General features: G+C 42.6%; 1 protein-coding gene across 4 annotated transcripts in view; it reads right to left on the minus strand.

Annotated features, from left to right (window-relative positions):
• KCNH1 (potassium voltage-gated channel subfamily H member 1) overlaps positions 1-19,901 on the minus strand; it is a 382,684-nt gene that overhangs the window by 310,260 nt on the left and 52,523 nt on the right. The window lies entirely within an intron of this gene.

The raw sequence follows: 19,901 nt of genomic DNA on the forward strand, positions 1-19,901 counted from the left end.
CTCTGGGTTTTCTTTGTGCCTCATGTATTCCCAGACTTAAAGCTAAAGAAGCCAAGAACCTGGAAAGACCAATGGATGCAGACAAAAAAACGTTCCAACAAAAGCTCACTCTCTATAGTGACACGAATGGGAAAGGGGCAGCCTCCCGAGACAGAAAATTGTTAGATAATAACCACTCTACCATAGGCAAGCAGCACAGTAAAATGGGTGGCCCCATAACTACCCAGGCCAGCAAAGGCTACTAGGAAGCTAGATTTCCCCCATCTCAAAGCTGTAATGAAGCACTCAACCTCCTCCTTTTTCTCCTCCTCCCTATGGGGCTAGTGCTGGAAAAGGCCCAGTAGGGAGCCTGGATTTCCATGTCCACCAGCAGTAATGAAGCCACCTCTGCCCACAAGACAGGGAGGTATCAGTGTAAGTTCAATGGGCAACAGAATTCTCACCCCGACCCAGAGATAACAAGCAGCACCGCTAGGTGTCAATAGAGGCAGGGTTAAAAACCTAAACTTCTACCCCAACCTGGTAGAAATGAAGATTTCTTCTGCCATATTCAGGTCAAAGGAAGCCACCTAAAACAAAAGGCTTAAATAAGATCCAGAGTTCCAAATATAAAATTTCCAAAATGCCCATTTCTACCAAAAATCGCTTGTTATTCCAAGAAATAGGTAAATATCAAATGAGTGAAAAATAACCAATAGGTGCCAACATCAAGATGACAGAGATGTCAGAAATATCTGATGAAGATTTTTAAACAGCCATCCTAAAAATGCTTGGACAGGCAATTACAAATATGCTGGAAACAAATGAAAAAAAAATAGAAAGGGTCAGAAATAGCAAAAGAGTAGAAAGTCTCAGCAAAGAAAGAGAAGATATAAAGATGAACCAAATATCAATTTTAGAACCAAAAATGCAATAACCAATGTAAACATTTCAGTAGATACGTTCAACAGCAAAATGGAGGGGAAAGAGGAAACAATCAGTGAAACTTGAAGAGGAAACAATAGAAATTACCCAATCTGAACAACAGAGACAGAAAAGTGTCTTACATAATGATAAAAGGGTCAATTCTTAAGGACATAGCAAAAACTGGTAGAACTGAAAGGGGAAACAGTCCAGTCCACACACTTCTCTCACAATCTTTGATAGAACAACCAGACAGAAAATTAGCAAGGATATAGCATAACCCAACAACATCATCAACCAACAGAATTTAGTCGATATTTATAAAACACTCCACCCACCAAGAGCAGAATGCTCTTTTAGGAGAATGAAAAGACACACTATGACCTAGAGAAGATTTTTTGCAAACCACATACCCCACAAGGAAATAGTATCTAGAATATATAATTTATAATGTATAATCTCAAAACTCAACAATAAAAAAAACAAACAATCCAATCAGAAAATGAGGAAAAGGCATGAAGGGACATTTCCTCCAAGAGCATATACAGGTGGCAGACAAGCCCATGAAAAGATGCGCCATCTGGGAAATGCAAATTAATATAATGATAAGCTATCAATACTCACCTATGAGAATGGCTGAACTAGAAAAGAGTGACAACACCAAAGGCTGGTGAGAATGCAGATAAACTGGAGCACTCATATACTGTCAGTGTCAATATCAAATGGTACAATCACTCCAGGAAAGAATTCTGCAGTTAAACAACCAAATATGCAACTGCCATATGACCCAGCAATTACAATCCTGGGCATTTATCCCATTAAAATGAAAACTTATGCTCACACAAAAACCTGTACACGAATATTTACAGAGCATTATTCCTAATGGCTAAAAACTGGAAAGAACCCAGATGTCCTTCAACAGATAAATGGTTAGGTACACCACAGTACATCCACACTACAGAAAATACTCAGCAATATAAGGGTACAAACTATTGATACATGCAGTGAGCGGGACTGAAAAAAACAATCCCCAAAGATAAGGTACTACATGATTCCATTCACACAAGATCCTTGAAAGGACAAAATTATACCAAGAGAGAACAAATTAATGGTTGCCACGGGCTTACAGAGGGCATGAGGGCAGAAAGGAAGTGAGTGTGGCTACACAAAAGCAACACAAGGCTTTCTTGTGGCAGTGGAATATTCTGTATCTTGACTGTACCAATGTCAGTATCTTGGCTGTGATATTGTTCTATAGTTTTGCAGGAAGCTGCCATCCAGGGAAACTGAGGTAGAGCCCATGGGATCTCTATGTATTATTTCTTCCATGTGGAAGCTATAGTTATCTCAAAATCAGAAGTTTAATTTTACAAAGTCAATGAATATAGATGAATTACAAGCATTGTAAAGAAGAGGTCCTGGGCATTCAGCTAAGGGAAAGGCAGGGGAAAGGTAGGTGACTTGATTAGTGGTTTATTGTATTGTTTGCAAAATACAGTCTGGGTGATAAGACTATTGAACAAGAACTTAAAGGAATCCACAAGTAAGCAGCCACCTGCTGACGGTACAGCAAAGTTGCCTGGAGCTCCAGGATTCTTGGTAACAAGCCCTCGGGAGGAAATGCCTTTTTAGAGAAAAATGGCTGTTCCTGTGACACTTTAATATAATCCATAATTATTTCTAAGTGGATTCCCAAGCTTTCTGGGACACTATGAAGCCCTGCTTGAATGAGGCCTGAGTCAACAGTGTCTTCATACCTCCCCCAAACTGCCAGGTTGACCGCAGGTTCTGCCCCCCACTTCTATTCCTACATCATGTGTTCAAAGGGGATTGACTGAGGTGTGAAGCTAGATGTGGAGGGTTGTTGGGGACTCGAATTCAGTTTCTCTCTTCCATCTCTGAGATGTAGCCTTTCACACTGAAACCATGGGGTAACTGCATTCTGGGAGTAGACTCAGATGTTAGGATATTTGATCAGAATAAATGTGACACTCTTTTCCAAATCTTTATGCTAAAGGCTACAAATGATTCCCAGAAGGTCAAGCTTTTGTAGTTTGGTGATCCTATATATTTTACTCTCATGTTAACTCTTTAGCAATTACCTATAGAAAATGGAAGGTGGAGGGGCACCTGGGTGGCTCAGTCGGTTAAGCGTCCAACACTTGATTTCTACTCAGGTCATGATGTCACTGCTGTGAGATCGAGCCCCACATCAGGCTCCGTGCTGACAGCATGGAGCCTGCTTGGAATTCTCTCTCCCTCTCCCTTTGCCCCTCCACCACTTGCACATGCACAAAAAGAAAACAGAAGGTGGAAATATCCATGAAGCAACTTTTTCATGACAACCAATATTCTTAAGAAAAGTTTCCTGATCAAAAGAATATTTTGCATCCATTTAACTACCTGACACCAACAGTCTTTTCACAGTCCAGTGACAAAGGACTAATTATGCATGTTGATCAGAAAGATTCCTGTGAGACTGGCCTACCTCCCCCCTCAGAAGTGTGTGTGGAAATGGATTCAGACCAGGCACCACTCTGATGAGCTCCAGGACTGTCATCCTCAGGAGAAAAAGCTTTCTCAGAGTCATTCAGAATATCATTATCTGGGAAAGGGTTAGTGTCCTCCAAAGGGAGGAAGTCTTCGAGTTCAGATTCAAAAGAGATGGGATGCCCACCTTGTGTCCAGCCATAAGAGGTTTGCCTTATGTTAGATGTTCAGTGACACTTCCAGAGCTTTGCAGAGGAACAGCTTCCCCAGACGTGAAGACACAATGACCTGGTGAGGCAGCCCCAGGGACCACAGCAGCCAGTCATCTTCCCCACCTCTTTTCTGCATTTGTCAACATGAACACGAGCTTCTAGTTTCTTTCATTTGATTCGTTTCGTACAGTAGAAGCTTCCAAAGGCAGAGATCTGGAAGCCCCTTCAAAATGCGCTTCCAAGAGCGGGCTTGTGTCTGTCCTATCTGCCCAATCAGACCAGGAGTCCCCCAAATGCAGATACTACTTCACCAAGTGTCACACTCTCCCTGTCCCTCCTCCCCCTACAACACCCAGTCCCAGGCTCTGCCCACCGGAAAGGCTCATTACAGGCCATTACTGATGATGCCAAAGAATGCTCATCTCAAACACTGATTCTGGAGTTAAGGCTTTTCCCTAGATGAAGAAGAGGCACATCTGTCTGGCTGTCACATTTCTCTAGTGCTTTTACTTCCAAAATCCTCTATTGGATTTTTGAATCCCCATAATCACCCTGTGAGGGGGTTCTACAGATGGGAAAACAGAGGCTCAGAGAGACAAAGTGACTCACCCTGAGTCATACCAGGGCTGAGTAAGCAGAGAGCTAGGAGCGCAAGCCAGGCTGCCAACTCTGAGCCTTGAAGTGTGTTCACTAATCTGTTTGTACAGTCTGAAATACCCTTCACGGCACAGTGACATACGTCATCACATCTCACACAACCTCCTGAGAGGGGAAGGCCGGTGTTTTTCTTATTTTACAAATTGGGAAAATAGGCCCAGAAGGCAAAAGGGCTTGCTCACAATCATACTGCAGAAGACCAAGCCCAGTTTCCTAATTCAATGCTCTTCTTCTGTCGTAGGACCCTTGAAAACTACAGCTTTTCCACAAGGCCTCTGCATGATGGCAACACGTCACCCTGTCATCTTATGAACCCAGCTTCTGGTCGAAAGCAACATCCCCCAGTGTAGACCTTCTCTAGGCCTTCCCAGTTAAAGTCCCAAACCAGCCACACTGGCCAGAGCCTATCTCCCTGAAGACCATATGCCATGGTCCCCAAGCCATGCCTAGCTAGATTAAGAAAGAAGCGGGACCAAGCCACCTCACCCAGAAACCCTCTGTGTCAAAAGATGGTCACCACACAAAGTGATTCCTACTGAAGTAGATTAGAAATTAGAGCATCTCAAGTGCTGCCCTCTGCTATGCCTCACTCCCAGCTCATGTTTTTCCCTTGTGAATCAAGGAAAAAATCAGGGAAGTCAATCTTCGCTTCATTACTGATGAGCCTCAGGCAAAGCGAGGTCCCCATGCCTCAGTTTCCTCTACTGAAAAATGAAGCTAATACCACTTATTCCAGATAGATACTGTGAAGGTCAAGCAAAAATAGAGATATAGATATGGGTGTACATGTATGAATTTTTCTTGTAAATAGGTAAGCAGTATCCAAACACTAGTGTTTTTGTACAAATAAAGGAAAAGATTGCTTCAGGATCTTTTCATGTGTCTGTTGGTTATCTGCATGTCTTCTTTGGAAAAATGTCTATCATGTCCTCTGCCCATTTTTAATGGGATTATTTGTGGGGGGTTTTGGTGTTGACTTATATAACTTCTTTATATATTTTGGATATTAACTCCTTATTGGATAGATCATTTGCAAATATCTTCTCCCATTCAGGAGATCCTGGGTGAAAATCAGGAAGACTCCAGCAACCAGCTCATGGAGTACATCCTGTTTGCCTAACGGCCTTGGCTTCCTCAAAGATCACGGACCAAGAATGACAGAACTAAAATGGCCTTGTAAGAAGGGAAGACTGACAAAATACATTTATTTGGGGGGAAAAAAGGCAAAATAAAATGGCCTCAGAGATCCCATCAATTCTATGGACTCTTATGGAAACAACCATGAACACCTGGACACCAAAGTCACCCATGAGGATCCAAAGATCCCATAGTTTAGAGGAAAAGAGAAGGGGTGCCTGGATGGCTCAGTCGATAAAGCATCCAACTTCAGCTCAGGTCATGATCTCATGGTCTGTGGGTTGAAGTCCCACGTCGGGATCTGTGCTGACAGCTCAGACCCTGGACCCTGCTTCGGATTCTGTGTCTCCCTCTCTCTATGCCCCTCCCCTACTCATACACTCTCAAAAATATATAAACATTAAAAAAAATTTTTTTTTGAGTTTCTATGCCAGAGACCTTGGCATTCCTTTATTTTTTTAAATGTGAAATTTATCATCAAACTGGTTTCCCATACAACACCCAGTGCCCATCCCAACAACATTAAAAAATTTTTGAAGAGAAAAGAGATGTGCAACCAAACTACTAAAATATAATACAAAAGTGGTAAGAGATGCATGTATAAAAGTACTTCAGGAGCAGAGGAAAAGAGACAATGAACTGACTTAGGTAGTCAGGGAAAGCTTAGACGTGAGGTGATTGCCAAGACCTCCCTTGAAGGATGGGCCACGGACAGACAAAACGCAGGCAGGGCATTTTCAGCACCCAGTGTACACAAGGCTTATGTAGAGGAAGTGGGGTAAGAGCTGAGTATGGGAGAAGCCTGGTGTGGCTGAGGCCTAGAAGTGGTTTGCGTTTTGTTGTCATTTTGTGTTTTGATGGGGTGACGTGTCTACAGAAGACAAAATTGGAAAATGATGCTAAATATAAGGAAAGAGGAAGGCAAACCTTGATGTGCCCTTTACGTCAAGGTAAGAATTTTAAGTAAGGGAGGTTCATAATCAACTGCTGTGTGCGAAGGTACTCCAGCATCCGGGTGACAGAAGGAGAAGAGGCAAGCCTGGACGCACAGGGAGGCCTGCTATGAGGTACCACAGAATTCCAGGAGACGATGCGGGCTGAATAGGGAGGAGCAGTGGACAAGATCATGGGAAAACTCTAAAGTCTTCCTGTCCTGGGACACTGAAGACCTGGCCAATCCACCATGGCCAGGATGGGTCCTAACAAGGGTCAGAGGAGTGAGCAGCTTCAAGATTGCCATCTCCTGGAGGGTGGCAGCCGTCATCTCCCGGGAGGATGGCAGCAGAAGGGCCCAGGGTCAGACACAGGGAACTTCCTCTTTCACAGTGGCCCCAACGTACTCAACGATTCACCAACCAAACTGGCTTCACTGATCATTTAAGGACACAGGGCAACCCACAAACACCACCATCCCATCATCCACCACGACTCTCTCAAACATCCTCCCCCTGTAGGGCAAAGAGAAACCCTAGCCCTCAGAACCCCTTACTCCAGGCAAACGCGCCCCCCCCCCGTGCCCCACCCACTTCCCTAACACAGACTCTGTTTCTATTTAGAAATAATTTTGGTTTTTATGACTACAGAGTGAGGACAAACTCAGTCCCCGCCAGAAAATGCACAAAGGAAATGGGAGAGCAGGATGTTAACGAAGCTGAGAATGATGCTCCAGTTACAAAATAAAGCCTGATTTGGGGTTTCAAACACTCCAAGCTAAACAATTGTTTAATTCCTGTCATAAACACCCTTCTCCATAAACCAGACAGGTGTTATTTTTAGAACTTTTTCCATGATGTCCTTGTTCTTTCATGGAAGAGATAAAGGCAGTGGGAAGCAGTTAAAAGTATTAACCCATGTACTTTGTGTCATGGTCCAGTACCAAGCCCCACTAAATGTAATAGGGTGACGATCTGGGTTTCCTCTTACTCTTCTTACTCTTACTCTTCTTACTTCTACTCTGGTTTCTGCTGAGAAATTCTTTTAACTTTGTATTTTGAAATCTTTATCCAAATTTTTTAAATTCAGGTTTTGAGAATAAGTGATGAGGACGAATGACAGTAATGTTGCCATCCCACCAAATCAGCAAGAAATAGTATTCCACTACCATGGCCAAGACAGACAAGGGAGGAGGGGGTTAACGTGAAAGGGAATTGACATTTAGTGAGGACCTACTAAGTGTGAAGCACTGAATGAGGTTCTTGCTTCCTTCTTCTTTCATTCATTTAATGAACATTTTACCAAGCACTTACTATTACGTTTGATGGCACGGATGTAGAATAAATAAGAGAGACAATGCCCCTGCCTTCACACACCTTCCATCCACCAGAAGAGGCAAATATTCAATGACAGCATTCCCGGCGGCATGAGTGCTCAACACGGAAATTGCACATGGCAAGGAGAGGGACTGAGGAGGTTGAGCTGGCGTTGAGTGGGGCAGGGACCGTTGGGAAGGTGTGATGTGTACTTGGAGACTTGAGGAATGGATAGGAACTAGCCCAGCCAGAGAAGGAGCAAGAACTTGCAGGCAGAGGAAGGGCACATTCCAAGTCCCAGAGGCAAGAGAGTTTGACCGGTGTGAGTGCCACCTGGCCGACAACGCTCAGAGAGAGCCGGGGCAGCCAGATAAGGCTGGAGAGAGATGAGCTGGATTTTGTAAGTCATTACATAAATTTTAAATTCACCCAAAGAAGTGGCGAGATGACATTAAAGGATTCTTAAGCAGGTAGCGATAAGATCCCTTTTTGTCATAAAGCATCGCAAATCCTTACTACCATCCTTCGGGGCAGGTAGTATCCTTATTTCATCAGATGAGGAAAGATAAGTGAGGTGAAGTAACTTTCAGAAAGTCACACAGCTGGAATGTAGTGGAGTTTTGGATGAGAACTCAGGTCAGTCTGACTCCAAATCCTCTTCTCATTCTACTATCTCATCTTATCTCTTAAGAGGAAAGAAGGAAAGAGAGAGAAAAATAAAGAGGGAGGGAGGAGGAAGGATGGGGAGAGGGAGAAGGAGAGGGAGAGAGAGAGGGAAAGGAGAAAAGAAAAAAACTACAGAAAATCCTTAAGCATCATTTCACATGATCATTTATAACTTTTTACCAAAATCAAATGTATGGGTGATCCCTGGTATAACCAATCACTTGCTTTTTCCCCTGCCTGTCTTGAATAAACAGTTTATTAAAATATAATAAACCATACACAAAATGATACACCAAAGAGAAAAGCCGAGAGTCCTCCCCCAAGCACAAGACGCCAGTCGTTAGACAAGAGAGGGCTGGTCAGAAGGAGCCCCATGGACCGGGAGTGCCTTGGAGGACCATGGAGCGATGCTGGCCTTCAGGGCTGGAAGGCAACGGCAAGGCCATTAGTCCATCCTTATTTCCCAAGCCCACATTCAAAATACCATCAAGTGGTCATCCAAATACCTCTGGTAGTGACAAACTTAACTACCTACAAGCACACTGAGACAGTTCTATTTAAAATGACTCTTTTCAAGAGGCAAAATTAGCCCAAAACCCTGTAGCAGAAGCTTCTGTTGTCAAAGTTAGATTCCTCTCGAAGACAGGAGAGTATCATGTAGCAGCGAGGCATCACTGGAGTGTGTCACTCTTCCCTGAGTCTGAAGAGTCAAATGAAGTCAACACCTAGAAAGCAAAAAAGTGAAGCAGGAAATCCCAATTTCAAGGTACATACAGTCTGCTTCTAGGAAAAAGGATAACCCTTTGCTCCCATACATATTGGCATCCTCCACCGGTGATTCCGGCCTGTGAGACTGGAAAACTAGGAACCATGACACAGACTCATCCTGGACCTGGTACCTGCCTCTGCAGCAGGCAGTGCCTCTGAGCGTCACTTGTGAATGCAGACAGCAAGTGTGGCTGTGCATATGTGCAGTAAGTAAACTTCAGTTCTCTGCATCTCTGTCCAGCTGCCCAGGCTGCTGGCTGGTTCTGCACCAGCTCATGCGGTTCAGGCACGTTGTACTGAGGGGCGGCTGGGGCAGCATCCCTGACCATGTAAGGCAGGCATCCTCTATATTTATCCTATCAAATCCCTGTGCAGTACATAAAAAAGTAAGTGCTCCTCCTTTAAAAATTAATGAAAATGTTGGGGTGCCTGGGTGGCTCAGTGGGTTAAACATCCAACTATTGATTTCAGCTCAGGTCATGATCTCATGGTTCATGGGTTTGAGCCCCACATCAGGCTTTGCACTGACAGCATGGAGCCTGCTTGGGGTTCCCTCTCCCTCTCTTTCTGCCCCTCCCTCACTCGTGCTCACTCTCTCTCCCTCTCAAAATAAATAAATAACTTAAAAAAAAATTTAATGAATTTAAATGTTAAAACTTTAGACTGAGTAAAGCAATCAGTAGCACCACATGCAGTAATGGGGACAGAAGAAAGTGGCACACGGGGTTAGACAGGCAGCATAAATGGGTACAACCTTGTCATGTGAACTCTGGCAATTTCTACCAAGTTTTAAATGTTTGTACCCTCTGTCTCCTTAATCGTACTTCTAGGAACCTGTCATATTCACATGAGCACAAGTATTTACAGAGCTAACAGTCAATAGAGTGAACTAAGCAAATACGGCAAACTTCCAGTTATACCAAACATGCTGAGATGCTGTTTAAAAATTAAACATTTAAAAAGAAATCGTAAAGTTCAAAATCTCAGGTATCGGAAGCGAAACAGGAACACAAAACCAAAGCGGCCAGTAGGAGCTGAAACCAAACAGCCCAGGTGTTTTTTTGGAAGCGGGGTTATCAGAAGAGGGGGCACGCTGTAGAGGACAGGAGGGGGTCACACAGGCTCTGGCTGGGGTGACAAAGGGCTGCCCTGACAGAGAAACACAGAACAAAAGACCTCCACCACATATAAAAGGAAACTGGACACGTGTCTGGAACTTTGGGGAGAAAAAGCATTATGTGTGACAAATCAAAACCCCAAACGTATGCCACACACAAGGGTGGAGCCGGAATTCACACTGTGCACACGGTTGGAAGCCCCAGGGCTAAAACTTTTACAGAAAAGCTGGTCTGAACTCCGGGGAAACTTTATGATATATGCTACAGGCACACTCAACCACCATATCCAGATGCCTCCACAACTGGGGACCCAACAGACTCCCACCAAAAACCTCTAGCTGTAGATAAGCTCGAGAGAAAATTAAATGGTAAGAGAGAAGATTTTAAAGTATGCCTACATGTTTAATGCAATAAAAAAAGAAAGAAATGTTAGCAGAACTGAATTTAAAAATGGGCAAGAGACATGAATAAGCTTTTTACCCAATAAGCTTGTAGTTGGAAACAAGCTCAAGAAAAGATGTTCAGCATCTTGAGCCATTTACTAAAATGCAAACTAAGACCACGATGAGCTATCACGATATATTCATTAGTGTGAAAAATGAGAAAGAGTGGCAATATCAAATGCTGGCAAGGATGTAGAGAAACCGCATTGCTGGTAGGAAGATGAAGTGATATAACCAACTGCAATTGGCAAATAGTTTGGCAGCTCCTTCCAAAACTAAATATACACTTACATGCATACACACACACACACACACACACACACACACACACACACACACACACGAATGCATGTAAAAACTGGTAAAGCCCATATATAATCTTTAATTTAAGTAACGCGATTCTTATTCTACACATGTTGATTTCCTGGTTTTGCTATTGTAGGACAGTTATATAAGATGTTACCATTGAGGGAGGTTGGGTGAAAGGAACCACTCTCCACACTAGTTTTGCAACTTCCTGTGGATCTGTAATTCTTTCAAATAAAAAGCTTTCAAAAATCAATGTTGGGTGTAAAATGCAAGTCATAAAATATCACAGTATGATATCATTTGTACAAATATATTTTTAAAATACACACAATCATACCATATGTGCTTTATGGTTAAATACATAAGTGATAAAAATATTAAAACACCAGTAGTAAGGAGATATACAATTTCAGGGTAATGACTACCTCTAGGAATAAGTTTAAAGCGGACCTCAACTTTATCTTTAATATTTTAATTTTCACAAAAGAATTTGAAGTGAGAAACTGTCAACATTCACTATATAGATTGTATAATAAAAGAAGGCTTGTTAAATTACTCTTTACCTCTCTGTTTAAAAGATTTCTATTTTAAAACCAAAAATATACATACAAGGAGTTTCACCGAAGTGTTATCTATAATAGCCAAAAATTGGTAACTGTATAAATACCCATCAAGGGAGGATAGCTAAATAGATCTGGATACAGTCATGCAGTGGAAGACAAAAGAACCAGTAAAAATGAAGGCAGGGGCACCTGGGTGGTGCAGTTGCTTAAGGTTCCAACTTTGGCTCAGGTCATGATCTCAAAGTTAGTGAGTTCAAGCCCCACATCCGGCTCTGAGAGTTCAGAGCCTGGAGCCTGTTTCAGATTCTGTGTTTCCCTCTCTCTCCGCCCCTCCCCCATTCTCTCTTTCAAAAATAAATAAGCGTCAAAAAAAAATTTTTTTAAGGGGAAAAAAAAAGAATGAAGGGCATATGTACTGTTAGGGAAATATCCCAAATACACGAGTAAGTAGGGGGAAAAAAGCACAATGGAAAATAATTTGTATGCTAGGACCACATTTTTGTTTAAAAAATCACTATAAATATATACAAACACATTGTAATAAAACTCATACACTGTTTAAAAATGGTTACTTCCAAGAAATAGTGGACATTTCACTTCTTACTTTATATACCTCTGTTTTAAAATCTGATAAAGAAGAACCTGTTTTATCTCTGAAAACTGAAATTTTTTCCTTACTGAGATGTAATTGACGTATAACATATTAGTCTCAGATATACAACATAATGATCTGATATGTGTATAGTTGTGAAATGATCACTATACATAGTTACAAATTTTTCTTCTGATGAGAACTTTTAACATCTACTGTCTTACCAATTTTCAAATACGCAATACAGTATTGTTAACTATAGCCACCATGCTGTATGTTACATCCCCTTAACTTACTCATTTTATAAGTGTAAGTTTGTACACTTTTGAACCCCTTCCCCCATTTCTCCCACCCTCAACTTAGCAACCATCAACTATTCTCTGTATCTATGACTTCGGGTTTTTTTGTTTGCCTGTTTGTTTTTAGATTCTACATATAAGTAAGATCATACACTATTTGCCCTTCCTCTGTCTGATTTATTTCACTTAGCACTGTACTCAATGTCCATCCATCTTGTCCCAAAGTTCCTTTTTTGAGGAACTTTAAAAAAAAAAAATTTTTTTTTTGTAGTGTTTATTTTTGAGAGAGAGCGTGCACACAAGTGGGGGAGGAGCAGGGAGACAGGGAGACACAGAATCCAATGCAGGCTCCAGGCTCTGAGCTGTCAGCGCAGCTCACAAGCCGTGAGATCACGACCTGAGCCAAAGTCAGACGCCCAACTGACTGAGCCACCCAGGCGCCCCTTGAGAACTTTTTAAATAAAGATTTAAAGAACCAAAAATGAAAATTTAATATTAATACCGTTGAGCATTTACTATATGCCAAAGTGTTTGCATTGAGAACCTACTCTGAACAAATCCGTGGGTACATATTATTCTCGTTTGAACTCACTCCCTCCACTTGAAGAGAAGGAAGAGGAGGAAATGGGAGCTCTTAGAGGTGAAATGACTTGCCTGAACTCTCACAATTGGGTAAGTTGCTCAGTGGGTTGGAACCTGCAATGCTACTTCAGCCCATCACTGCGATCACTGGTGTGGAGAACAGCAGAACACATGCCAGGTACCAAGTGTCCTTACAGTGAGATGGTGAGAATCAGGAGCTGGGCCACACGACCCCCGGGCACATGGCTGAATGATGTGCCCGTCACGATGGCATATCTACATTATATCTTGAGCTGGCTCGCTCACAGGGAAGCACTGAAAGAGGACGTGACAGGGAAAGGTGCTTTCCCCTCCATGTCTTCCCCACAGCCGTTCCAGACAGAGAGGCTGGCATGGCGGCAGAATGCTCCGAGATGGACCAAACCCCAGCAAGGTCAGCCCTGTGTGAAAACTGCAGTGCGGAATCCTCTAAGCAGGAGTGATGCCCTTCCATACACTGTGCCTCTCCTCCGTATTAAGGCAGAAAGCATTACAGTGTGGTAGAGAACTCTGAAACACAACCCCTCAGATCCCACTTCCAGAAAGGATTCTCTGCCCAGCTGCAGGTGCAGTTAGTGGACAGCCCCCTGTTAGCTTCCTCAGGGACAGAAACCTGAACTTTCCACTGAGGCACCTGCCACTGACTGAGCAAGACGGTGGCTGAGAGGCCTGGCCCTTGTGCCCTGTATGGGACCCCCCTGCCCGGCCCAGTAGGCCATCTCTGCTACAAAGCTCTGGTCAGGCCGCAGAGCCTCTACCAGATCTGCACTGTGGTCTGATGCCCCCCTCCCCCAGTGCCGCTTCCTCCCCCTTCTCCTTCATAGATGTTACTCAGCATGTGTACCCCACAGAACTCAACCCTTGACAAGGGTCCTCTGGCCTGACTCACGCATGAAGATCTGAAAATAAACTGGCCCGCTAAAAGAACAGGTGCTCATACTAATAACTGAGGTCAAGGGAACAGGGTGCTCCAGAACAGCAGACAAAGTGGCCTTGGTTCTCTATCCTGAGAGGAGGGAGATCATGGAATTCACAGAAGGAACTGGCCCAGTTGGGAAACAGGTTGTGTTTAAAGTCACATAAACCTGGTTCTCAATCCAGAGTCTACCCCCTACTGCCAGGTGACCATGAACAAGTTTGTGACCTTCCCTATGCCCCAGTTTCCACCTCTGTAAAACTGCTCCAAGTTGTTTAGAGGATTAAAGACAAGAAGCCCAGAACATAGCATACAGTAAGTGTCTCCTTCTTTCCTACAATCAGTCCAGGAGGGAGATATTGAGGAGTAAGATGAGCACTAAAGCCAGACTGCCTGAGCTCAGGAAAGCAGTCTAACAGGGAAATAAGGTGGCCTTGAAAATAACGCATGCAATCCACACAAAAGCAAAACTGCTATTTCCAGTCCACTTGGGCTTTGTGTCCACACCTTCCCAGAAGTGGGAGAGGTCTGCAGTATCCACACTCGTAATCACCATTTGGCCAGTGGCCCCTACCAGTGAGAAAACTGAGCAGGAAACTGGCGACAGGCCATGAGCAGGGAACACATTTTCTCTGTTTAAAACTTACCTGCCAACTTCCACTTCAGAATGGAAACTGTCACTCCATCATAACAACAAGTAAAAATGCTGAACAAACTGAAAAATCTACAATTCTTAGATCCATCCAAGAAGCGAAACTTCACAGCAAGTGCTGCACCAAAATTGGAGAAGAGGGCAGGTGAATAAAAAAAATAACAACTTTCCATGAGCAGAAGCCTGCACAAAAACTAGTGCCAGATGGGGAAATCTAACCTGCAGGTGGCTCAGTGTGACCAAGTCTGAGAATTACAAGTTCCAGGGGGAGCCACTCGTGGTTTTGAGAGCTTGACCTCTAGGACCTGTAGCCATCCTCACAGTGAAAATCAAAGAAAAATATACTCTCATGCTTCTTGAAGAGGAGGAGAAAAGTAACCATACTGAAATACATGAGAGCATTCTATTCTTCTTTAAAAAAAAAAGTCTGCCCTCAGGAGAAACTATTGAACCAGAACCTAATTCATGTATTAGGTTTCGTGGAGCCTCTCTGATAGGGGGGTGGGGATATCCAATTCTGGGCCCCTCTATGCATTTTGTCTGGCCTAAGTAGGGAATATACTGAGAGACATTCGTGAAATTCACATTCCAGGGGCATAAGCTCCTTAGAACAGCTAATTATAGGACTATAAATGCTGCTTCTCCCCTGACACCTCACTCCCACACCACTAAGGGCCTATTTATTTACCCAAGTGCCTTTTACCCAGCACATCAAGTTCAGCTTTCAAAACACTGCAAGCCATACCAAAAGCCAAAAAACAGTCTAAAGACACAGTGCAGCATCAGAACCAGACCCAGGAATGATAGGGGCTTTGGAATTATCAGACCAGGAATTAACACAACCATGATTAATATGCGAAGGGCTCTAATGGAAAACGTAACATGCAAGAACAGATGGGTTATGTAAGAAAAGAGATGGAAATTCTAAGAAAGAACCAAAAAGAAATACTAGATATCAAAAACACTCTGAACAGAAATGAAGAATGCCTTTGATGAGCTCATTAGCAGACTGAACACAGCTGAGGAAAGAATCTCTGAGCTTGAAGATTTAATAGAAGCCTCCAAAACCGAAAAGCAAAGAGAAAAAGGACCAAATAAAACAATATCCAGGGACTGTGGGACAGCTGCAAAAGGTGTAACATAGGTGTAAGGGAGACACTAGAAGGGGAAGAAAGAGAGAAACAGAAAAAATACTTGAAGCAATAATGACTGACAATTTCCCCCAAATGCATATCAGATGCCAAATCCCAGTTTCAGGAAGCTCACAGAACACAAACAGAATATAGGACCATTAAATAAACAGAAAACACACACAGGCATACATCATATTCAAACTGCAGGAAATCAAAGGTAAAAAAAAAAAAACCTGAAAGAAGCCAGAGGCAAAAAATACCTAACCTATAAGGAGCCAAGATAAGAAGTATATCTAACTTCTCCTCAGAAACATAAGCAAAAAGAGAGCAGACTAAAATATTTAGAGTTGAGAGAAGAACGAACAAACAAACAATCACCAGTCTAGAATTCTGTACCCTATAAAATGATCTTTAAAAAGTGAAGGAGAGGGGCGCCTGGGTGGCGCAGTCGGTTAAGCATCCGACTTCAGCCAGGTCACGATCTCACGGTCCGGGAGTTCGAGCCCTGCGTCGGGCTCTGGGCTGATGGCTCGGAGCCTGGAGCCTGTTTCTGATTCTGTGTCTCCCTCCCTCTCTGCCCCTCCCCCGTTCATGCTCTGTCTCTCTCTGTCCCAAAAATAAATAAACGTTGAAAAAAAAAAAAAGTGAAGGAGATGGGCACCTGTGTGGCTCAGTCAGTTAAACATCCTACCCTTTATCTTGGCTCAGATCATGATCTCACAGTTCATGAGATCGAGCCCTGCGTCAGGCCCTGCTCAGATGCCCAGAGCCTGCTTGGGATTCTCTCTCTCTCTCTTTCCCCCTCCCTCTCTGCCCCTCCCCAGCTTGCACACGTGCTCACTCTATATATATATATATATATAAATAAGTAAACTTTTTTAAAAAAAAGTAAGGGAGAAATACTGATTTTCTCCAACAAAAATTAAGGAACTTATTGTCAGGGGAACAGCCTTAACAAATTGAAAACAACAGAAATTATACAATGTCTGGTCCCAGATTACAGTGGATTTAAAACCTAGAAAGCAATAACAAAAAGATAGCTGTGAAACCCCAAAATATTTGGAGATTAAACAACACATTTCTAAATAACACGAGATAAAAAAAGAAATCTCAAGAGAAATTTCAAAATATTTTTAAACTGAGAACAATTTAAAATGAACACAGAACTTGGGGCACCTGGGTGGCTCAGCCAGTTGAGTGTCTGACTTTGGCTCAGGTCATGATCTCACAGTTCATGAGTTCGAGCCCTGCAGCCAGCTCCGTGCTGACAGCTCGGAGCCTGGAACCTGCTTGGGATTCTGTGCCTCACTCTCTCTCTGCCCCTTCCCCACTTGCACTCTGTCTCTCTCTCTCTCAAAAATAAGTAATCATTAAAAAAAATTTTTTTAATGAACACAGAACTTACATTTGTGGGATGCAATGAAAGTAGTGCTTAGAGGAAGATTTACATCATTGAATGCATATATGAGAAGAGAAGAAAGATCAAAAATCAATAATCTAAGTTTCTAGCTTAGGAAACTAAAAAAAAAGAGGAGTGAGTTAAACCCAAAGTAAATAGAAAATAAATAATACACATTAGAGCAGAACTCAATGAATTGGAAACAGAAAACCATTTGAGTAAATCAACAAAATCCAAATCTGGTTCTTGGTAAAGATACAATCCATAAGCCTCTAGCCAGGCTAACTAAAATTTACTATTCCCTGGGATGGGACCCAGATGTCTGCTTCATATTGCCAGTCAATGAGCAAGTGCTTCTGTCAGACAGGTCGACAAAAACACTACATCATTTCCTTTCTGTCATCAATTCAATCAATTAAAAAAAAAAAACCCACTACTGATAAGCTATATACTATGTGCCTGGCACTGTTTTAAGTACTTGGGATGTATTGATGAATAACAAACAGAATAAATGAATAAGCTGTATAGTACATTATAAGGGACTAAGTGGAGAAAAAGAGCAGGAGAGAATTAGGAGTTATGAGTATTTTCGTTTTCGTACAAATGTGTGTGTGTATATATATATAGTACATACATACGCATATATATGTATATATACATATATTAAGCAAATACTCTATTTTCTTCCCTCTCTTGCCCCCTATCAACAAACATAAGATGCATTAATACTAGTTTACATCTGAGTATTTAAGTGACAGAGTATCAAGGGGAAGAGTGAACATCACCCAAGGATTTTGTGTCCTCTTCCGTGGGAAGAGCTGGCATGTTTTTGGTTATATGCAGGATAAGTGGAGCATGTTAAGTGAAAGTATGACTTTGTTACTGTCTTTATTGGGAGATTAAGTATGGTTTAAGTAAATGTGTATGACAAGCTGACAAGGCATGAACTGTAATTGTTAGTATTATGTGTCAACTTGGCTAGGCCATGGTACCCAGTTATTTGATCAAACACTAATCTAAGCATTCCAGTGAAGGAATTTTGTAGATGTGATAGCTACAATAAGCCGACTTCCAGGAAAGCAGAGTATACCCTATAATCTGGGCGGGCCCTGCCTAATCAGTTGAAAGGCCTTAAGAGCAGAACTGCAGGAGAAGAAATACCATCTGTGGACTTTGGCATCAGATCCGTCCAAGAGTTTTTCCCAGTTGGCCAAGTTGCCCTACAAATTTTAGACTTGCCTAGCCAGCCCCCACAATCACATAAACCAATTCCTTGCAATAAATCTCTTAACATACAAATATCCTAGTGGTTCTGTTTCTCTGGTAGAACCCTGATTCGGGTAGCCACCCAGAAAAAATGACATTTGAGCAAAAACTTGGAGTTGGTGAAGGAACTGCCCCGCAGATATCTGTGAGAAGAGCAGGCGTGGTGTGTGGAAGGAACGGCAAGCAGAGTGGCTAAGAGTCAGCAAGGCAGAGAACAGCCCCAAAGGAGGTTGTTTTATTAACCAAAAGACCCAACAAGGAAAGTGCAGGCTGTGAACAAAAGGTCTCCTTTATTATTCTTCCTATCTTATACTAAGCCCACATCATGACCAAAAACTATTCTTCCAAATGCCTCTCCTTCTCTAACATGACACAGGTGAATCCTCCCACTCCCACTATTGGCCAAAGCTTTGGGATGCCGCAAGGAGATCTGTAGTTAACGCATCTGACACTCAGTGCACTTGTGCGCAGTGCCCCTGTGAGCCACACCATGCTGGCAGTTTCTCTCTTAGGAGTCCGGGAGCCAGGAGTCAGGCCAGAAAGGGTCCTGGCATCTGAGCAAGGGTCAAGAGCTGAGTGGCCACCACCAGGCAGAGAGACAACATACACTGTCATCTCTGGCTAAAATGAAAGCTTCCTGTGTGCAGGGTATAATGCTCTTACCTGGTCCACCAGGCTGAGTGGAAAGAATGAGGACCAGACACCATCAAAGGCAGATAATAAGTGATTTGGATGCAGAACCACCAAAGACAGAGACCAGTAATTTGGGTGCATTAAGTCCAGGCATCCCAGCTGCTCATTTGTCCCAGTAAAAGGGAGAATACCACCTGTCACAGGTTTTCCTTACTACAAAGGTTACCAGAACAACAAGAATTTCAGGTACATGTATTAACCTGGAAAGATGTTCATGATTATAGAAAGGGAAGAAAAGGTAACACGACCGTATCAAATATACACATTGATTCTTAGATACATCTGAACTTCATAAATATTAACATGAAAAATGTATTTATTAGGCTTTAGGAAAGACAACATATGCAAAGAAAAGAGTTAAAGAATGTATACAAAAATTACAATAAAACCATGTGGTTAGTGAGATTACAAGTTGTTGGGTTTTTTTCTTTTTGCTTTCTATAACTTTTTTTCCCCTCTAATAATATGTATTGCTTGAATAACAAAATTGTTTATGGTTTAGAAGTAAAAACCCCTTCATGTCTATAGCACTTCTAGCTCTTTCTCTACTCCCTCAAAAAAAGTGAACGGACACCTGTAACCTCAATACATTAGAACAGAGCTGTCTGCAGGCCCCTTTTACATATGGGAAAGTACAAAGCTCAAAGGAATTAGGTCACTTTCCCAAAGTCACTCATTATGGTGTGCAGCCCAGCCAACACATGAGTGTGAGGGTCCTGAAAGTCCATTCCAAACCACACACTTGCTTTGTGGCATTTTCTCAGCCCAGGGACCCCAGGGAAGTGCGGTTTAAGACGAGCTGGCCCCTTGCCCTT

The sequence above is a fragment of the Herpailurus yagouaroundi genome, unplaced genomic scaffold (genome assembly GCF_014898765.1).
Source record: "Herpailurus yagouaroundi ecotype Mexico unplaced genomic scaffold, PumYag 195, whole genome shotgun sequence".
Lineage (NCBI taxonomy): Eukaryota > Metazoa > Chordata > Mammalia > Carnivora > Felidae > Herpailurus > Herpailurus yagouaroundi.